The 20,020-nt window shown below is 39.0% G+C and overlaps 1 protein-coding gene across 11 annotated transcripts in view; it reads right to left on the bottom strand.

Annotated features, from left to right (window-relative positions):
* TRAF3 (TNF receptor associated factor 3) overlaps positions 1 to 20,020 on the bottom strand; it is a 71,304-nt gene that overhangs the window by 38,009 nt on the left and 13,275 nt on the right. For 4 of the 11 annotated variants that reach the window (XM_069858852.1, XM_069858851.1, XM_069858854.1 and 1 more), the window contains exons 1-2: positions 9,023 to 9,172; positions 8,069 to 8,208 (exon numbers count right to left, since the gene is read on the bottom strand). The exons of 3 other annotated variants lie outside the window; for them this stretch is intronic. The gene's annotated coding sequence lies outside the window, so the exon portion shown is untranslated. Of the gene's footprint in view, positions 1 to 8,068; positions 8,812 to 9,022; positions 9,586 to 15,146; positions 15,272 to 15,603; positions 15,747 to 20,020 lie in introns of those variants that run through there. 4 more of the 11 variants (XM_069858845.1, XM_069858844.1, XM_069858846.1 and 1 more) reach the window with 4 other exon arrangements.

Below are 20,020 nucleotides of genomic sequence, written 5' to 3'. Positions count from 1 at the left end.
TTTTCTTCTGTACCTTACAGGATACCCTCAGAGAGCCAAATAATTAGATACCTGGAGTGATATTTCCAGATCTTCAGTCTTCCTAGCCCATGTGCCTCCTATCATCAAGAATTATTGCTTCAAGTTATCACACAGAAATCTTTATCTTAAAATTAAATTATTAAAACAATCTGAACTTTTCCTTTGTCTTATATTTCAGGATTTTATAGCTTCTAATAAATTCCTAGCACATACTTACTGAAAAGAATGTATGTCTTTCTTTCACCATCTCCTAGATAAGTCTTCTGGCTTGGTTCTGCTTCTGCTTCTTAGTGTGATTGTACTATGCAACATATACTGCCATGCCTTGACAACCGGTTAAAACAATAATGAAAACTGAAAGCAGTACATTACTGACAACATATTATCCGTTTACTTAGTGCACACATGTCAAAACAAATTAAAGCGAAGCAGGGAGATTGTCATGGAATCTTGACTCTAGGGCTCTTTAGGCTGAGGATGCCTTGATGCAGAGGCCCTTTCTCACAGCATCTAGCCACCCCTCAGCCTGGTGTTCTGGTAAAAGCCCCACCACTGAGTCTGGACAGGGGCAGCAAAGAACAAGAGATAAATAAAATGCAAATACTCCCCCAAAATACCTAGGCAATGACCGAAGCAGCACTGGGGCAGCAGGTTTGAAAGCAGAAGATCACCCATCAATTTTAACTTGTGCAAGGTCAGAGGTCTTGGCGCTTTCCCTCTTCTAGTTTGTACAGGGCATCTACTGATGTATTTTTTTTCCTCCATACACTTGTCATGTTTGAAGCACTGCCTGCTGCCTCCATACAGCATATATAGGATCAGCAGAAATTCTGATGGGGGCAGGGAAGGATGGGGAAAGGCTGCTGGTCACCAGTGCTAGATATAACTGCACACAGTCAAAAACATGAGAGCACTCAGTATCTTCTTTTATGCAAAACATTCAAATACTAAGTCTAATTCCTATGCAAATATAAAAGCAGCATTAGTATTTAAAATTTATTTTTCCTTGTGTTAAAATAAATCATGTATTTTAACTACTGCAAATTTTGCCCTATGCTTCCATAAGCACCCATCTTCCTTGCATAAACTAATGGAAATGAACCGTGAAGATGACCTTGGGATCATACACATAATAGAACAGATGAAGATCAGGAAAAATCACTACTTGGATAGACAAGCAGGACAGAAGTATTTGAAAACACACACAAGACGCCGAGTATTCTCCACACAACAAGCTTCTGCCATTTGCAAGTTCTTCACAGTCACTTATTAGTGCGGTATCACACAGACACTGAGGTTGGAAGACACCTCTGGAAGTTACTTAGCCCAGCCTTCAAAATTAAGTCAATTTCTAAGTTAGATCACTTTGTCCAAGGCTGGGTTTGCAAAAACTCCAAGGGTGAATCATTCAATAACCAGGTTGGAAGAGACCCACTGGATCATCGAGTCCGACCATTCCTATCAAATACTAAACCACGCCCCTTAGCACCTCATCCACCCGTGCCTTAAACACCTCCAGGGAAGGTGAACCAACCACCTCCTTGGGTAGCCGGTTCCAGTGCCCAATGACCCTTTCTGTGAAAAATCTTTTCCTACTGTCCAGCCTAAACCTCCCCTGGCAGAGCTTGAGGCCATTTCCTCTCGTCCTGCTCCCTCCTCTCCACAACCTCCTTTCAGGTAGTTGTAGAGAGCAATGAGGTCTCCCCTCAGCCTCCTCTTCTCCAGGCTAAACAACCCCAGCTCTCTCAGCTGTTCCTCATAAGGCCTGTTCTCCAGCCCCTTCACCAGCTTTGTTGCTCTTCTCTGGACTCGCTCCAGAGCCTCAACATCCTTCTTGTGGTGAGGGGCCCAGAACTGAACACAGGATTCGAGGAGCGGTCTCACCAGTGCCGAGTACAGAGGGAGAATAACCTCCCTGGACCTGCTGGTCACGCCGTGTCTGATACAAGCCAAGATGTCATTGGCCTTCTTCGCCACCTGTGAAGGTACCACAACCTCTCCAAGGAACCTGTTCCAGTGCTCAACGCCCCTCCTTGAGGAGTTATTATAGCAATTATGGTGTGACATTTTTATGTAGAAAATCCCTGTTCTGATACATGACCTACTTTGCTCTCAAACTAAACCAGACATCACAACCTCTGTATTCTGTAAAAATCACTGAACAAAGAGCAAAACTATTTCTATCTCTGATGGTATGGGCTTATCCTTCCTTTCCTAGCTGAACTAGACAATCAGAAGTATAACCAAAATTGGTATCTTGGTATTCTTGCAAAAGAATGCATATCACTGGAATGTCAAACATTGCATCTTTCCCACGTTCTAGTTTGCATAGTGACTGAATTGCAGAAAATTAATAGTAAGGTTAAGTTTTACATTGCTTTGTTCTTTTAACTTTCTATCACTTCCTTGTCTCCATTTCTTTTAACGGTGAGTCTACACATTCACATGAAGTGTCTTGCAGTATTAAACAAACCAGCATTCCAGCAGAGGGAAATCAATTTAGCAATCCTGCTAGACTATACTTTCATGGAAACAGCTCAAATACATACACACTCCTGCGTGTACAGATTTCTGGATTCTAAACAGAAAAGAAAGCATTGGATAGATGTACAAAGCAATTACATCAGTATTAAGAGATAAGGATGGGAATATTTATAAATAATAATGTTTGGATTCTCTAAGGGCCCAGAGACTGACACTACTGAATAATGCGTTGAATACAATTAATTTTCAGTCTAACATACACTGCAGTGATGAGAAAAAAAAAGTTAGAAGAGATTCAATTTTAACTATTAAAGAAAAAAAGACAAAATGAAAGTAATTCAGAGAAATTTAGGAAGGCTCATTTTTACATGACGCTATGTACGACTATTACTACTCTGCAAGTTAACAGCATTCCTTAGAATCATGACATATGGGCTGGCAAAATGGCTTTAATGGCCTGAGGCAGTAGTAAAAACAAAGTCTTCATGTATTGACTTACACTTGCTATCTACAGCTCTCAATAACTACTTTGTAATCTCAGTAGGCTCCCAAAACACAGTATGAAGTCATTTGAAGTGCAAGAAATCAAAATCCTCTTTTAAAAATCAAAAGACCTCTTTAGCTTTGAAAGCCTGGGTCACAAGACAACAAATAAAGACACGCTGTCCAAGCTTGCCCTGTATACTTCTGCATTTTGAATGCCAGTTTGGTTTCTTGTCTACGGGTGCAGGAGAGAAGAGAAAATACACAAAGTTATTGCACTTTATCAATGAAATCAACCACCATTTGGGTTGCATTTTTCTATACATGACGTTTTTAGTAAAAGTATTTAAAGAACAGGAAAGATCAAAAGACAATCAGATGATCATAGGACAAAGTGTACTTTAATCCCTTCCTCTGCTGTTCAGGGAAAGTCAATGACTGAGATACATATGCCAGTCCCATGTGGGGGAAGTAGATCAACACAGTGGTTTGGTTTTTTTTTAAAACTTGTGGCTCTGGTTACAAAGGAAGAGTTCTAATTTACCACAGAAGAAAAACATCCATTTGATTTGAAGACAGAACATGCAAAACCAGTTTATATTTGCATTCTGGATACTCTGCTTTTATGGAAAGTTACTTCCATCAGTCCAGATTTCCTCCACTTCTCATTTTACAAGTAGCGACATCCAACCACATACACGCAAAAGAGAAATTGTTTACTATGTTTCCCACTTATGCCTGCTATTATCTAAATTTGAACTACCCATGACAAATCCTAACAAGGATTAAGACAAAAGGCATGTCCAAATAATTTTGCCCAAAGCATATATTTCTAGAAAAAGATGTCCCATCCCCTGGTGACCTAAAAAAGGTCCCTGTTTTCTCACAAGGAGTGTCTTCAAGAAAAATCTGCTGCATGATTTATAATTTAAAAGCAAGTTGTTTCAGATATCAACTTAAAACACTGAAGTCCTCATCTCTGAAATCATCAAGAAGGAATCAAAAAACCTTACTGCCTTTTAAAATTATTGTTAGTTGCCTTTTTACTATTTTTAAACCAAGGCTTATCAATGGATGCTATTCTTTTCCACTCAGTTAATCAAAGACTTCCTCAGCTTCAAACCTAATGAAATTTCAGAAGTCTAGCAGAAAAGCAACAGATCCTTCAAATCACAATCTATCTACTCTGATGACTGGCAAGTGCATGACGAATAGTTCCCGCGTTGCCAGTTTCTAGCAGTCCATCTGTGCTGACTCTTAACAAATCCAGCCTTGAAATCCAAGCAGAAGCACTGCCTGTCTTCAAGTTCTTTACCTTATCTTTTGCGATTATTAGAAGAAAGCATCTGAAGGCAAAGGTGTCAGAGACCAGGAAACAAAAAAAATCTCAAAGGCCTTCAAGAGGCTTATTATAAATAATTATAGGAAAGCTAATAATTTTTTTTTTTTTTTATTCTTGAGAAGGTAATTAAATTTTAAGATGCAGCTGATGCTTAACAAAATAATCCTCCCAGGAAATTCTGAACACCACAGAGTATAGAGGAAGCTGGTAAATGAAATAGAATGCAACTTTAAGTATGGCGCTGCACTTTAATTCAATGATGAAATCAGGTACTGTGGAACTTGATTTGCGGCTATCCCTGAAAACAGAGATCACCATACCTCACTTCCACAAGAAATTCTTTCCACTCTAGCCAAAGTAAGTTTTCTAAGCCTGCATCTAAAGCTCAAAGAATTTACCCATCCTGTGTTCTACCAAAACTAACTCACCAACATAAACCTTTTTCTGCTCTTCCACTTCATCCAGTTGACCACTGCTATACTATAAACACAGGTAAGAAATAATTACTTTTTCATACTGCCCTAAAAACTAATCAAATTCCTAGAAACTAACAACAGTAAATAACATCATCAGAATATTTTATTTAACATTAAATTGCCTCAAAGACAGTCATTCAGGCACAGATCTCAACCCCTCACCAGCATTCCAACACACATTTTTATTTTTCAGAATTCAAACCTGAAAGCTTCCACACGTTGCACTAGAAATTAGATGAGAAGACTCAGAGATTCCTTGGAGAATTTATGCTGATAAAGACTATCTGCTTGCATTAAAAAGATCCACATAGGCATAGCCTAGCTATGCAGAATGCAAAGAGAAACTTCCAGCTCGAGCAAATGCCAGATTTAAAAGTATGCAGAGGACACTCACTACTAGAGCAAGGGGCTTAAGTCCTAAGATTAGAATTTAAATGATGTTGCACTGCTAAAGACTTTTCAGAAGACAGATAGTGCTGATTCCCTGCTTTTGGCAAATAACTTGGAATTAGGCAACAAAGCTTCCAATATTACAGCAGTGGTTTGAAACATTTTTTTCCACCAGTTCTACTGAACAGCTACATGATTTTAGGATTTTACCACTTTGTTTCCCCCAAGCTGTAGAATAAGCACAATATTACTTACCTTTATAGCATCCCTGGCATGAAGGGCTCTACATCAGTAGGAAGTATTATTTTTAGACGACTCTTCTAGTGAGATTTGTCTCCACTCTAAATCCTCCTAGAAGTCTGTATAAGAAACCAGCTGCCTGCCCTTCTTAGCTTCAAAAAAAATAAGCTCTTCCATCCCCCAGTAATACTTTCCAATTAAAAACTGCAGCACAATAGTTTATGATCCATACAAAATTTCAGGATTTGAAAACACCAGGTACGTTATTATAGACGACCAGCTAGAGAGGTGTCTATAAGCAGAACCACCACAATACCATCACAAAGCCTTCTGCGAAGAACACTTTCTTCTAATGGTTTCACATTGTTTTGGAAGCTCCTTTTATTGCTGCCTCGAGAGGACTTCAAGAAAGCGTCAAATTGAACCCAATTAAAAACACATATAAACGTACTTCCTACAATATAGTATGAAGTCCCCAAATACATCAAAAATGCCACTATACATCCATAAAGCCAGGAACAATTCAGTTCCCATGGTTCCCTACAACACACTAGTTGACAAGCTCATAGCCTACAGCACAGGCTGACATCCTGTCACAATTTCATTCAAGCCTAGGGAACAGCAGTATTTGTTTTCAGTAGACAGAGCTGAAACTTTTCTAGCAACATTCAACAGCTGGAGGAAAAAAAAAAATAAAAAAAGAGAAAGCTACTAAAAAGGCAGCTCCAGAGTATCTGTTCAGCATGACTCCTGTTTCCTTGATACCTCTCTAACCCTAGAACCAATTATTTTGAGGCCAAGAGCAGAGAATTCCTAGTGTTATGTAGGTTAATTATACAGCATCAAAAACATGTTTTCCCGTGTTTTTTGATTTGGGGCAGGTTTTGGTTTGGTGGTTTTTTTATCTTCCACTTTTCAAGACAGTTATTCAGGGAGGAAAAAAAAAAGAATTATGAAACGAGCCATACGCAAACTCATACTGTATTTTGTTCTTATATTGTTTTAATAATTTATTCTCCTGGGTATTGACTACACCAGAATTTTACTAATCATTGCTATCTCCAGCATAGCTGTTGGCAAAGAAGTATAAGTGAAGGTTATCCTATTTTGGAACAAGGATACATTTTGTTATCACTCCAAACAGCTTCTGTGTCCCACTAAGTAAGGGATTTCATTAGTGCGCTTACAGAGGGCCAACAACAGCTGTAATTAAGGCAAATCCTCCGTATCTAAGTTCAGCTAAATGAGGACAACCCCAATTTTCTCTCTCTTCACAAAAGAAAGTTTTAAATATTTAATGATATGTCATCACCCAATTTTTTACCATCTCCAGATATATATTTTTTTTTAAAAGTAGCCTAAGTTGAATACAACATGAAAGTAAGAGCTCATCTCTAGTAATACAGCCTTTTTGTACACCTATACTATCCCTTTATACAGCCCTCTGTTCTCTCATCTACAGGGCTTAGAGGGGCAGTTTCAATCAAGCCCTCCACTACCACACTCAATTTTTACATTGAAGCACAACACACAATTCACCAGCATAGATTTTTGCAATATATTCTCCTGGCATCTATCTTTCATCGTAGCAGGAGTGCAATGGAAACCAAGCGTTGTACATGAAAATTCAGACCAAAGTCATCAAAATAAATGCTCATCCTCACAAAAAATTGCATTCAATTTTTGACGCAAAGGGAAAGCATTGTGGCATGACTAGATGCTGAATTAAAAGCCAAGGCAAAAAGGAGATTTTCAGCAAAGCCTGAGATGGCCGGCAAGTGGAAAAATACCTCACATGAATCCTAACTATCTACTTCAATGTAGTAAAGTGTTCTTTCTCCAAACACTCATGCTTCAGGAGAAAAAAAATAAATAAAATTCACAAACTCCTAAGTAAACGTAGTAGCAATTTTTCTCCAAACCATTAACTAGCAGATCACGATGTTTGGGTTCAGTAAAGTTCAGTTCAGCCACGCACTCAAAAAAAGGCAAAAACTCCCACTTCATGAGAGAAAGGAGACCAACTTACAATTTCAAGTAAGTATTTCTCCTTCAAAGTTCACACGTTACCAGAATTTTCATACAAAGCTATGGCAGTGCCGCTACAGAATTTGACACAGACATGAACACAGTTTCAAGCAACCCACAAGTGAAGTTACAGGCATTAGAAGATTAAAGGAAAGTCTCTGAATGAGCAGTAATACAATCCCATAAAGTATATGTATTTTTCTTAGAATCCACTTAAGAACAGGTTACATGACCCTTTTCCATTTAAATACCTCATCACTATCTCAATTAACAGAATAACTTAAAGGTTGAAATCCTTGATAGTTCCTATCCTCCTCCCAGCCCACCCTTTATTCTTACTCACTGACTCTTAACCTCTCCATTAGCTATATCCTACCAGGTAAACTCTGAATCAGTCTGGAAATAATATACTACTTCTCACATAATTATCCTTGAAAAACAGCTGAAGACATTACAATATTAAAAGGGGACTGGTTAGCTTAAAAAACCTTTTGATTTCAGAAGTTTGTGTAATAGTTTCTTGATTAAATTTGTATATTGTTTTCACTCCCCACACTAACAGCCCTCCCTTCCCCCAGATTTGGCAGACTCTCTTATTGCTTACATTTCCTTCGTTTTATTTGAATCTCATTTGATCAGCAGCTTGAGGAGAAAGGAGAACAGGCTTTCTCAATGCTCTGTTAGCGTTCTCTTTACTCTTGACAACAAGGGGAGCTTTGCTATAGTCTGCTCGGTTTCTTTGCCCTGAAGAAAGAGAAGTTTAAGTCATGTTACCCATATTCAAAAAAACTATAACAGGTTTCTCAGCATCTGCAAAGTTAGTCTAATGAAACTGAGGAAGTATCAAACTAATTTTAACGATAAATTTTAAAAAAGAACATAAAGAACATTATAGGTAACATATGCTTTTCAAACCACTGTTGTTTCCTCCACTACTCTACACAAAGGACTCTCAACAAAACAGCATTACAGAAGGACATGCACAAAGTAAAAACCACAATTAATTTTTCCTTCCTTCACACACATACAAACTTCTCCACAAAGACACATTCTATGTCATTAAAGACTGCACAAATTCTTCAGAGCAGCACCCTTTTCTTGGTAACAGCCTGTTAAATTCCATTTGGAAACATCAGCCCAATTCTGGAAAAGTAACTAATTGTTCTGCAGAATGTTTCTTTAAAAAAGCCCATTCTATGACAATATTCAAACAGAACATGAGAAGAAACCAATCTGGTTTGGGGAAGCCTCTTTGATCCGGGAATTTTTACAGGCACAGAGGAAAACAGTCTGAAGGCATAATTAATACAAATCTCCATCAATCCCTATCTATATGCATTCCTTAATGTTGATAGCAAAGTTGAGACGCAAGAAATACTACAACAGTGCCTGGGCCACCTGTACACACAGTTTCTTTCATATTTATATTTCAAGGACAATATTTTGTGCTCACGTTGCACTAAACCTCACCTAGCTGTTAAAGTATACACCATCAAACCACATCTTTGCAAGAACTTTAGCTTCTCAAATCTTGTCAATGAAGTCTGCATCCACCTACCACAGAGTCCAACAGTGTCAGTGAACTCTGACAAATCTGAGCAGCTATTCCATAGTGCCAGAGCAGCGACGTTCCCAGACGACACTAAGCAGGCCAGCACCAAGGGCCCACCTCGGCAGCATGTTCCCAGCTGTCATCCTGTACAGAACGCTGCAAAGACGGATCAGCCTCAACAGTTACACAGAGCTGGTTACGGAAGCGCAGACAGTCATTGGATTTGATACCTGTCACTAAATGTGCTGGGCTCTCATTCTTATTATCATGTCTAAAATAAGTGACTTGAGCGTGAGATCAAGATAACATTTATCTAGTCAGGAGAAATGCCACAACTTCCAGAGCTACAAATGAGGCTTTTGTGGGGATTTCTCAGGGTTTTTTTATCTTTGTCACATGCTACAATTCACCTTTGCTCCTCAGGAGGTGGAAAGGAAAGGCTACTGCTGCTAACAAAGTAACAGCCATGCTACTTTGGACCAGAACGGTATTCAGTAACAGGCTAAGAAGTCCTTACAAGAAACACACTGCCCAAGGAAAGCCCAGTCTAGGTCATTCGAAAAACAGCCCAGCACTGAGATTCACAGAAAACTAAAGAAAATTTCTTACTCATATAAAAAGGAGATCTGCAACTGTACCAGTTTCCCCACCAAAATGGTATATAAATTGCAAATCAGCCCGTCATTTCTGATACCTGGAAGAATTACTTTAGGAACTTCTGTACTAAACATTTACATAGTAACTGCAAGGAATTTAAGTTCTAAAGCCCTTTCAAGCTCCCACCCTGAGTTTAAATATCAATTATGATTGACTTGGTTACTGTCTATTCATATTCTTAGCTACACAGCTGAATTTAGTACAGAGAGTTTTGTGCTTCCAGCCTCTCCTTCCTCTCCCAACACACCAATCTTTAGATTCAAAGAGAATCTGGGCACCTCCAATGTTTCATTCTAACTGAACAAGTGCACTCCACAGCTAAACAGCAACATTATGACAGCACTATACCCTTAAAATTTTGGTATCAAAAAAATATCCAGAGTTGGATAAAATATAGAAAGGATCAGGGGATTTAGCTCTTAAGATTAACATAAAAAGAAAATTCCCAGAACACTGTTCTTGAAAACAATCCATTATTAGATTGGATAATCAAAGTTAAAACTGTCTCCAAAAATATTTTAAAACATATGAAGTACAAATAACTGCTTGTCAACTTTAATATACCAGATAATTCAGGGCATTTACTACAATGAATTTCAATGAGTTACAAGCAATAGAAAAGGTAATCAGAACTTTTACTTTCCAACAGAATGCAGTTATAATCGCATGCTACAACATGCAGAAATTACTTCTAATACCCTTTACATGTTAGGCAACAAAAAGTACCTTACCTTACTCTCCACTGTCTGAGCACAGAGGATTAAAAACAAAAGTATTAGGCAGAAACTGCAAGTGTTTCATATCAAGGAAAAAACCAAACCACTGCATCCGTAACTTTAATGGCTGTACAGCATGCCATGCACACACTACGGACACTTAATAAAAACTTATCCACATCCTTTTTTTTTTTTCCAAGGAGTCAGATCTCCAAACCGGGAGCCTGAAGGCAGACGTTCATTATCTCCTGTTCCAAATGCAGATCTCAGCAACAGAACACTGCAAGAGGAGCCATCATAGCTTGATTTTCCCTCCTAGTAATTCCCTCCTTGCCAATTACTGCAGTGCAGTCTTTCTGAGAGCTATACAAAATGCAGACAGGGGAAGACTGAAAGAGCCTATGAAAGAAACAGTTACGGAAAAGTTCGTTTAAATTATCTCGTGTCTTATTAGTTGCGGGCTAAAAGTAATAAACGGCAGAGTCTGGTGGGGATGTCTTAGGAGTCTCTCTGCTGTTCCTCCTTTCACGTCCCTGCATATCTTTACCTTCATTTTTCATAAGATAATTTTTGGATTTTACCTTGTCATAAAACTAGAAGGAACTGGGGGAAAAAGATAATTTTTTTTTTTTTTAAGTTGTTTCTTTTTAATGACTTCATTGTTTATAAGTTACATTAAAGCTACCTTTCATTCTCATAACTGCTAATATTTTAAGGAGTTAAAAACCTAAAGCAAAAATCTCTTAAGGTTTGGGAGCACTGGTGGGTTTTTTTTTTGCTTTTGCTGCTTAAATCTGGGAGTTTAGTCAATTAACTATTTTAACACTTGGATGCGTTCCCTATACAATTAAAACTGTTGTGATTACCCAGCAGCAGCATTTGCCCCAGCAGGGGCATTTGTAATTACTTCCCAAGTGTTCCACATCAGCAGCTAAAGAAAAGATCTGAATATTAAAGAAGCTGTCACAGCACAAGTAAGGTTGGAAGGGAACCCTGGAGATCACCTAGCCCACCCTCCCATGCTCAAGCAGGGCCAGCTACAGCTGGCTTCCCAGAACCGTGTCCCATTGCATCTGGAATAGCTCCACAGAGACCACCTCTACAACCACTCTGGGCAACCTGCTAGTGTTTGAGCACCCTTACAGGACAAAAATTTCCTTGTGTTCAGATGGAATTTTACTGTTTTTTAACCTATGCCCATTACCTCTTTGGACACTAAAAATGTAATTTATGCTTGGTTCAGCTGGTTTGTTTTTCCCTCCCCTCCTCCATTCTCCACAGATGCATTTAAGAGCAGAAGAAGCAACAAGGAGCCCTCAGTGTCAATCAGGCAGTTGTTGCCTCATTTGCAACAATAGACTCATCACTGCTTTCCATTCCCCCTTTCCTCTGCATCCTCCAGAGCAAGGCTCAGGGCCAGATTTTTTAGGCCATACCAGCCCAGCTGCACACCATCAGCAACCTATTATTCCTTGAGATCCATGTCCTCCTTCAGGGAGCATCCTGCCCAGACTTCTGCGGTTGGGTCTCAGTGGAAGGCAGGGCTGAACGTATTCTGACAACGACACAGAATGCTCAGAACCCTTCAGCACCTCCCTACCTTCTGCAACAGTCCCTCGGGAGAAAGGGCAGCAGCCAGCATTCAAAGCACGTTACATGGGGATAAGCAGAAAGGAAATGTGAGAGTCTGGAGGTGGATGCATTCTTTTGAGTTTTTCCACAGCAATGGAAAGATTGGTTTTAATGGTGTATTTCAACAAGGTTTATATAGCCTTTTCTTGTAAAGCGTAATGGGTAACAGGTACAGACTCACAGACAGAACGAACACCTCTACTACCCACTCCACCAGGCACTGATGGGACAAAGATTAATTTCTCACAGCTCTGCACAAGTCAAATAAGCATAGAATGGGTTGGGTTGGAAAGGACCTTAAAGATCATCTAGTTCCAAACCCCCTGTCATGCGCAGGGACGCCTCCCACCAGATCAGGCTGCCCAAGGCCCCATCCAACCTGGCCTTGAACACCTCCAGGAATGGGGCAGTCACAACTTCCCTTGGCAACCTGTTCCAGTGCAAACTCCCATAGCGAAGAAATTCCTCCTTATGTCTAGTCTAAATCTGCCCCTCTCCAGTTTATATACATTGCCCTTAGTCCAACCACTACAAGCCTTTGTAAACAGTCCCTCCCCAGCTTTCCTGCTGCCCCTCTCAGTACTGGAAGGTCACTACAAGATCTCCTCAGAGCCTTCTCTTCTCCAGGCTGAAGAACCCCAACTCTCTCAGCCTGTCCTTGTATGGGAGGTGCTCCAGCCGTCTGGTCATTTTTGTGTCCCTCCTCTGGACCCGTTCCAACAGCTCCATCTCCTTCTTATGTTGAGGATTCCGGAACTGGACACAATACTCACAATGAGGTCTCACAAGAGAGGAACAGAGGGGCAGAATGACCTCCCTCAAACTGCTGGCCACATTGCTTTTGGTGCAGCCCAGGACACAGTTGGCCTTCTGGGCTACGAGCGCACATTGCCAGCTCATGTTAAGCTTCTCGTCAATCAGCATCCCAAGTCCTTCTCTGCAGGGCAGCTCTTAATCACATCATCCCCCATCCTGTATTGAAAGCGGGGATCACCCCAACTCAGGTATAGGACCTTGCACTTGGCCTCGTTGAACCTCACGAGATTCACATAGGCCCACGTTTCCAGCTTCTCCAGGTCCTTCTGGATGACATCCCGTCCTCCCGGTGTGGCAACTGCACCACTCAGCTTGGTGTCATCTGCAAACTTGCTGAGGATGCCCTCAATCTCACTATCTATATCATTGACTACTATTATTATTATCATTATTTAACAGCACTGGTCCCAGTATGGACACCTGAGGGACACCACTTGTCACGGATCTCCATCTGGACTTTGAGCCATTGACCACTACTCTCTGAATACCACCACCCAAACAGTTTCTTATCCACAGAACCGTCCACCCATCAAATCCATATCTCTCCAATTTAAAAAGAAGTCCTGTGCTTACTCTTCACAGGGACTCCTGAGTTTCCATGCATTAAGTCAGCAGTATTGCAATTTTTTTTTTTCTTTTCTAACATGGCTTATTTAATATTCAGATTCCTGTCATGGGCAACATATACTCAGATTAGGCTCCCCAAGCCTTATTTTAAGCTTGTCTCTACTAGAAATATTTTACTTAATACTAAAGATTATCTTCAGTTTCAAATCTCTTCCCTGATTTATAGACTGAATATCACAGACCACATTTAAAAAACATGATAATGGATTTGAAAAGTGGAAAGACCCATTGACTTTGAACAGAAAACAATCAGAAGAGCTATCAGAGACTTTCTGCATGACTTTGTGCCCTTCTATACATTTCTATTCTCCTTCCTTGAGGAACACATATAATGCCTTCTTTCTCTGATCTTACCTGACACCTACCAAGTTCCCATCTCTTCACATACTTGCATGCATTATTCCCTTGTGTAATAGGACTTCAGTCTTAAGCTGTGAACTGCCAAAAGTGAAAAAATAACTAGAAATAAGGAACACAAGAACATATAATTATATCTTGGTGAAGTTGTGAAGAAGGAGGACCAAAAATATCCCATTCCCCTAAAACCAGAACATAAATGGTAAAATAAGATCTTCAAATATTTTCCCATTTCTGCAGTTAGTCTAAAACTAGCACCTCAATGACACTTCTTAACCTGTTTCTTTGCTTCATGACACAGAGTGACTTGAAGACAGCTACATGCAGCCTAGCTGCTTTCTGGCTGAGATTCACACACTGTCAAGGATGCAGACAGCACTTCTTCAGAAAAAATAAACCTAGGACTAAATTAGAAGATGGGGCTAAGGAAGAAAATCTTACGGAAGGATGCTTCTTTATGAAGCAATTCTGCTTCAGAAATTGTTCAAGGTCCCTTGTATTCTTGTTGGGAGGGTAAGAGAGAAAGACAAAAGGCCAAGATAGTACCCAGTCATTCCAGCAGACCATCCCCTTCTTCTGCACACTTCAGCTACTACACCTAGATCACTACCTGGAAACGACTTGTTACACTGTCACACGAACCTACAAAAAGAACTTTTTCTGACAAGAACATGAATTTCTGTGTGCCAATAGCATCATTAATTTGCATAATTTATTACTTACAAGAAATCCTTGGTTACAGTGCTTAACTTATTGCCTAGTGTTACTGTAGCAAAAAAAGCTTATTTTTACCCTTTTTCCACACAAAATTTTGAAGGAGCCTCTCTACCTTCCAGCTTTATAAATCTGCACCTGCCCTGAGAAACTGGCCACAGTATTCTCAGAGCATCACCTACTGCTGCTCTCTGAAGACACAAACCTTGTCGCTCACCTGGAGGACAGAGGAGTTTCCTACGTTCATGTCAAAAAGCTGAAAGAAGCACATTTCACTTTTCTTATCAATTCCTCATTTACAGCTTAAATTGAAGGCAAACAGGTCTATTACATTTCTTGTAGAAGCATCATTTCTTTTCAAAATCCAGAAAGAGTGGATCAAGGAAGCAAAGTATATTCTCAAACACATTCAGCGTACTGTTCCAGAAGACTTAGAATATTTTCTTTTCTTGTAACTAAGTTATAAAAAAGCCAAAGTAGGCTGTGGATGATTGAGGAAGGTGGCTAATGCCTATGAGTTCTAATCATATTTTTAAGATATATGAAATAAAAAAAAAATTAAAAATCTTTCCCTCAGTTGTCTAATGAAATGGAGATAATAATTTGCTTACCTTGTAAACACAACAGGATTGATAAAACGAATAGAAAACTTGTAAATAAAGAAGCCTCCATATACTGATAGGCAACTTAATTCCATCAGGCAAAGAGTGCAGAATAACTTATTAAACAGCCCATTCTGGTTGTGTGGAAGACAGAACAAGAAGGAGCAATGCTGTAAAAGAGTTTACTTACAGATATAAGAATGAAATTTGTTTGACTTTGAGCTATCACCCTCATTCATAACTAAAGCAAGTCCAGGCACTGAACATGATTTGTAAAATGAACACCATCAACCCAGAGATCTGAAAACATAAAGGAAAACAAGGTACTTTCATGCAATGATACAAATACTACTTCTACCAAAGAAAGAAAATCAAGGAAAAAAACCCAATTCACACAACTGTCACGAGGTTTCTAAATGTATACACCACAAAAAATATATACAGCAGAAAAATTATTGCTACCTACCTGTTTACATGAAAAAAATTCACAACACAAACCACAGTGACACACAAGACTGCAGTCTGTGCTTCCAATGGATTAATATATTGTCTCCCACTGCTCAGAGCTGGTCTTGATTCAGTTAAAGCCTAAGTACTCAGGTTTTCCTGCTGGGAAACAAACAAGTAAAGTCGGTTTCAAGCGTCTCCTATTAATATACAGAATAAATTCTCACAAGCCTGAAGGCAGAAAAGAGAAACAGTAGGTTAAGCCTGCACGAAACCATAACAAACTATAACAAATCAAAAAGCTGCGCTGAGATTTATTAGTTCACTAGAAAATTCACTGCAAAAGTCTAGTTACTTCATGCCACCACTTTGTGAGTCAAGCTAATCCGCAAGAATGTTTTACATAACGGGAAATTTTTTGCTGGCCATAGGTTCACAGTGTTCTTAAATTTCCAGAAACTGCAGATGTAAAGATACTTCTGCTAACCCAAATCAAAACCAAGAAAAGAAACTACCAGAGATGCACACTCCATTTCACAACACAGGTCTCATTTTACTAGCCTCTGTATTTTAACCTATTCAGCATAGGAAAGATTTACGCTCTGATGTAAAAGGAAGGAAACATGAACAATGAAAACACAGGCCGTTTTAATACTACCCCTAAATGGTATTAAAACATATTGGCTAGGACATTGTCACCATTTCTGAACTGTGATACTGAGAACTGAAGTAGTTTAAGATCCTAGTTTTATTCTTGTAGAAAATTAGTATTAGGGAAACAGTCAGAATGGATTTACAAGGAAGCACAATATATCTTTTCTTCCGTTTTCACTTTACTGTGAAATAAAAGCTAACAAGAGAGCCAAGTATCCCTCCAGTCAAGAACAAAATGAAAGGTGCTCTATCCTTCTTTTAGCAATGAAAACATGCTGCAACACAATTACACTATAAAATCCAGTTCACTCACACAAAGTACAGTAGTTCAAATGAAGGAATCCTTCCTCAGTTTTTGGAGGGCTAATAACAGCTTAAGGATTGTATTTAAAATCAAAGAGTAAATTCAAAATATTTCACCGCTGAAATATCCCCCTAATTCTGCTAAAATTATCCACTTACAAATACAGACTATTCAGATTAGATCTTAGTTGCTACTTTTAAAATATTTCTAATGATACTTCATAGTAAGTTTATTGTTTTAATTACACAACTTTTTGGAAGTTGGGGATTGAATACATTTTTTGAATTACTGTTGTGAAAAGTACTCAAGTTCTAAAACAGACTTTAAACTACAAAACTGATCATAAACTAAAACCTGCTGTGTAAGGCATCAGAAGCGTAAAGACCACATTTGTTTTGGTACTGAAGAAGTACATATCTGTTACCATGCGAGTGTAATACAACTTCCCTAAGAGGACACAAAGCATTCAGGACGGGGCTTGGAGGGAAGAAGTTTATTAGCCCAAATTCAAAGAGTTAAATCCATGATCTTTTGCTACCCCCTAATGTTAGGGCTCCAAAATGCACTATACGAACAACTGCTTGTGTGGTCCTTATTTTTTATTTTACTTCTGGTGATGCAAATCTTTTATAAAGTGTTCTGTCCTACCGAAACATTCTTTCCACCCCACAGTACATTAGGACAATACATCCCATTTTTATTCTCATCATACCTATTTGCCACATAAAATCCACATTTGTGATTATGTGAGTTTTATCTTAGTTGATGATGACAGAAAGATGAATGAAAAAGACCTCCTGACTCCAATAGCTAAATGCTACCTTTTACACTGAAACCTAGCTAAGGAGGCTGTCTCCACTGCAAAACAGAATCAACCTGTAATTATGGAGAAAGATAAAAAAACAAACAGAGAAAACAAAAAGCAGGTTTCTTTCTGTTATCTGGGGATGTCCTCATTGATTTGAAGCCTGAATCCTACCCGTGGAGCATACAGGACAAGACCAGTGATACAGCAAAAGAAACACGTCTGTGTTTTAATGCCCAAAGCAATCTCTGGGAAGCACCCTGACGACGCTAAGGCGTCCACCATCTTTTTAAATTCCCCAGGATAACTAAGCACTTCTCACCTGCAACTATGCTTTTCTTTTCAGTCTTGATGGTGCTGTACTTACATGGACTTCATCATCTTTATCCACATACTAAATACCAGTCCTTGCCATCCATAGACTGGTAGGCTGCACTCCTTGTATGCCTTATGAAAAAACCACAGCCAGAACAATATAAGTTTTGTGGTCTGCCTTAGGTCTTCCACCTAAGGCAATTGCTGCTCATCAAATCACAAGAGCAAGCACAGCTCTTCCTAGAGTGTTAGAAACCTGGAAATGCACTGGAGCAAGCTTCATCTGTTATTTTGCAAGATGGGCCCCACAGAGATCAGTACCCTTGAAGCTACTGTCGTAAGCTGAGGTCACACCACTAAAACAATTCCACCAATTCAGATAGGAATATAATGCTGTGGAGGTTTCAGTTGTTCATGTCTAACAATGTTATCTCCATGTGTTTCAGGGAAATACCCCAGTACAGCATCAGAGCCTATTGCCAAGCACTGCATACAATAAGCAATACAGAAACAAGAGCATTTTAATAATACGCATATCTATGTGGCCTTATACCCTGTTAGAGCTCCTTAGGCCCCTATGATACCCTCCTTAAATTGCTGTTGTCTCTTTGTTCGTCTGGTCTCTACTCATTTTCCTGTAAATAGAAATGTTTTTAAGATAATCTTTAATGTCTGTATACAAGTGACTTCTGAGATGCTGTTACCTTACAGCTTCCAATGAAACCACTCTACACACCTGGACACTCACTGCAAGAATAAAGAAGCCAGCATATGATGGCTGTAAATTAATACAGAAGAGTTCAGTTTCCATTGTTTTAAACCAATATAGTTATTGGTATTTACAGTGTGCTTCGCAACTTCATACAACATAAAACTTGTGTTCACTGGTGGTTTAAACACAACCCAAGGCACAAAATGAGTCCCAGCAAGCTGCAGCTCTGGGTCTACTCCAAGAATAGGAAAAATACAAAATCTCAATTCAGTGTTGGTAACATCGTAACAGCACCAAGACTGACACATTGCATTCAGTCTTAACATCAGATTCAGGCATTTCTTTTATGGTAATATAGGAGGCTGTAGGCCAAGTACTTCGAAGCTCAATGAGGTCTTTAACTGGAATTAGTACCTGAAATCAGGAGAACAAGAGTAACTAAACCTGCATCCTTGACTGCAAGAAAAATGTACACCATATGAAAACTTAAGAGCAGCAAGATACTCAGTGTCACTGAGTTCATTAAGTCCTGCTCATTCTGAACTGGAGTTCTGTTCTCCAGAATACTTACAGGGACTCCCAGTTTGATATCCACTTGCAAATACACTAAATTTGCTCTCTACTAGAGTCACTGCTGGAAAATTCCAATGATCTCAGGAGCCATAACAGATGCCTAGGCAGTATTATCCAAGATGATGACAGGTACTTGCATCATTGTGATAAAATACTATGGAGAAATTTCTAATAATTCTTGCCATCATTGTTATCGTGCAGATGTTTTTAAGCAAAACATTTATTCTACTTTTTCTGGAAAATAAATTTCATTACCCAGTTTCATATCGTATCACAAAAAACAAATCACAAGATCAAATACAAAAGACCTTTTGAATTGCATTTAACCTCAATCAACTGCCTCAAAACAGATGTGAAAAAGTTAATGGCTAATTGGGTTATGCATTATATCAGTTTATTCTTCTAAACAGTATAGAAGGAAGAAGAATTAATTACTTCATCTCTCTCGCATCAACTTTTGTCACTTTTCCCTTCATACTGTCTACTGGAACAATATCCTCCTAATGCTCAAGACCATATGAAGAACATTTTCTCGTTATCCTTTTATCTCCCTTGTTAGTCTGATGGCTCAAACACTCTAATCTTCTCCCTACACACTTGTGCCATTATTTCTTACTCATCTTTAACACAGTCACCTAAATTCATACAATTTCTTCTAAAACTTCAGATCATTAGCAATATACTGATTTAGCCAAAGTAGTCCAACGCGATATGCCAACACAAAAGAAAGCAAAAAAAAATTCACTCTCTCATAATCCCAAAAAAGAAGATAACTTCACTGAATTCCTCCTAGACTCTTAACATGCTTCCTGCTGTGTCTTACCTACCAATTTTCTCAATTCTTGTTGCTGTCATTACTTTGCTGTTCTTTATTTTCCTGTTCTTCTTCCTTCACCTCCTAGAAATACTGAATTTTATCAGTTCAAGTTAATCTTTCACAAACTGCCTACTCCTTCCATCTTTTTAAACAGCTCCTTCCTCTCTTGGTCGACACTAAATCAAGGCAAGCATCCGTATTTGTTATCAAGACCTTTCCCATGCCACAACATTCTTGCATAGGAGTGCATGTCACA

The sequence above is a fragment of the Phaenicophaeus curvirostris genome, chromosome 5 (genome assembly GCF_032191515.1).
Source record: "Phaenicophaeus curvirostris isolate KB17595 chromosome 5, BPBGC_Pcur_1.0, whole genome shotgun sequence".
NCBI lineage: Eukaryota > Metazoa > Chordata > Aves > Cuculiformes > Cuculidae > Phaenicophaeus > Phaenicophaeus curvirostris.
This window is presented reverse-complemented; position numbering and strand designations above follow the sequence as displayed.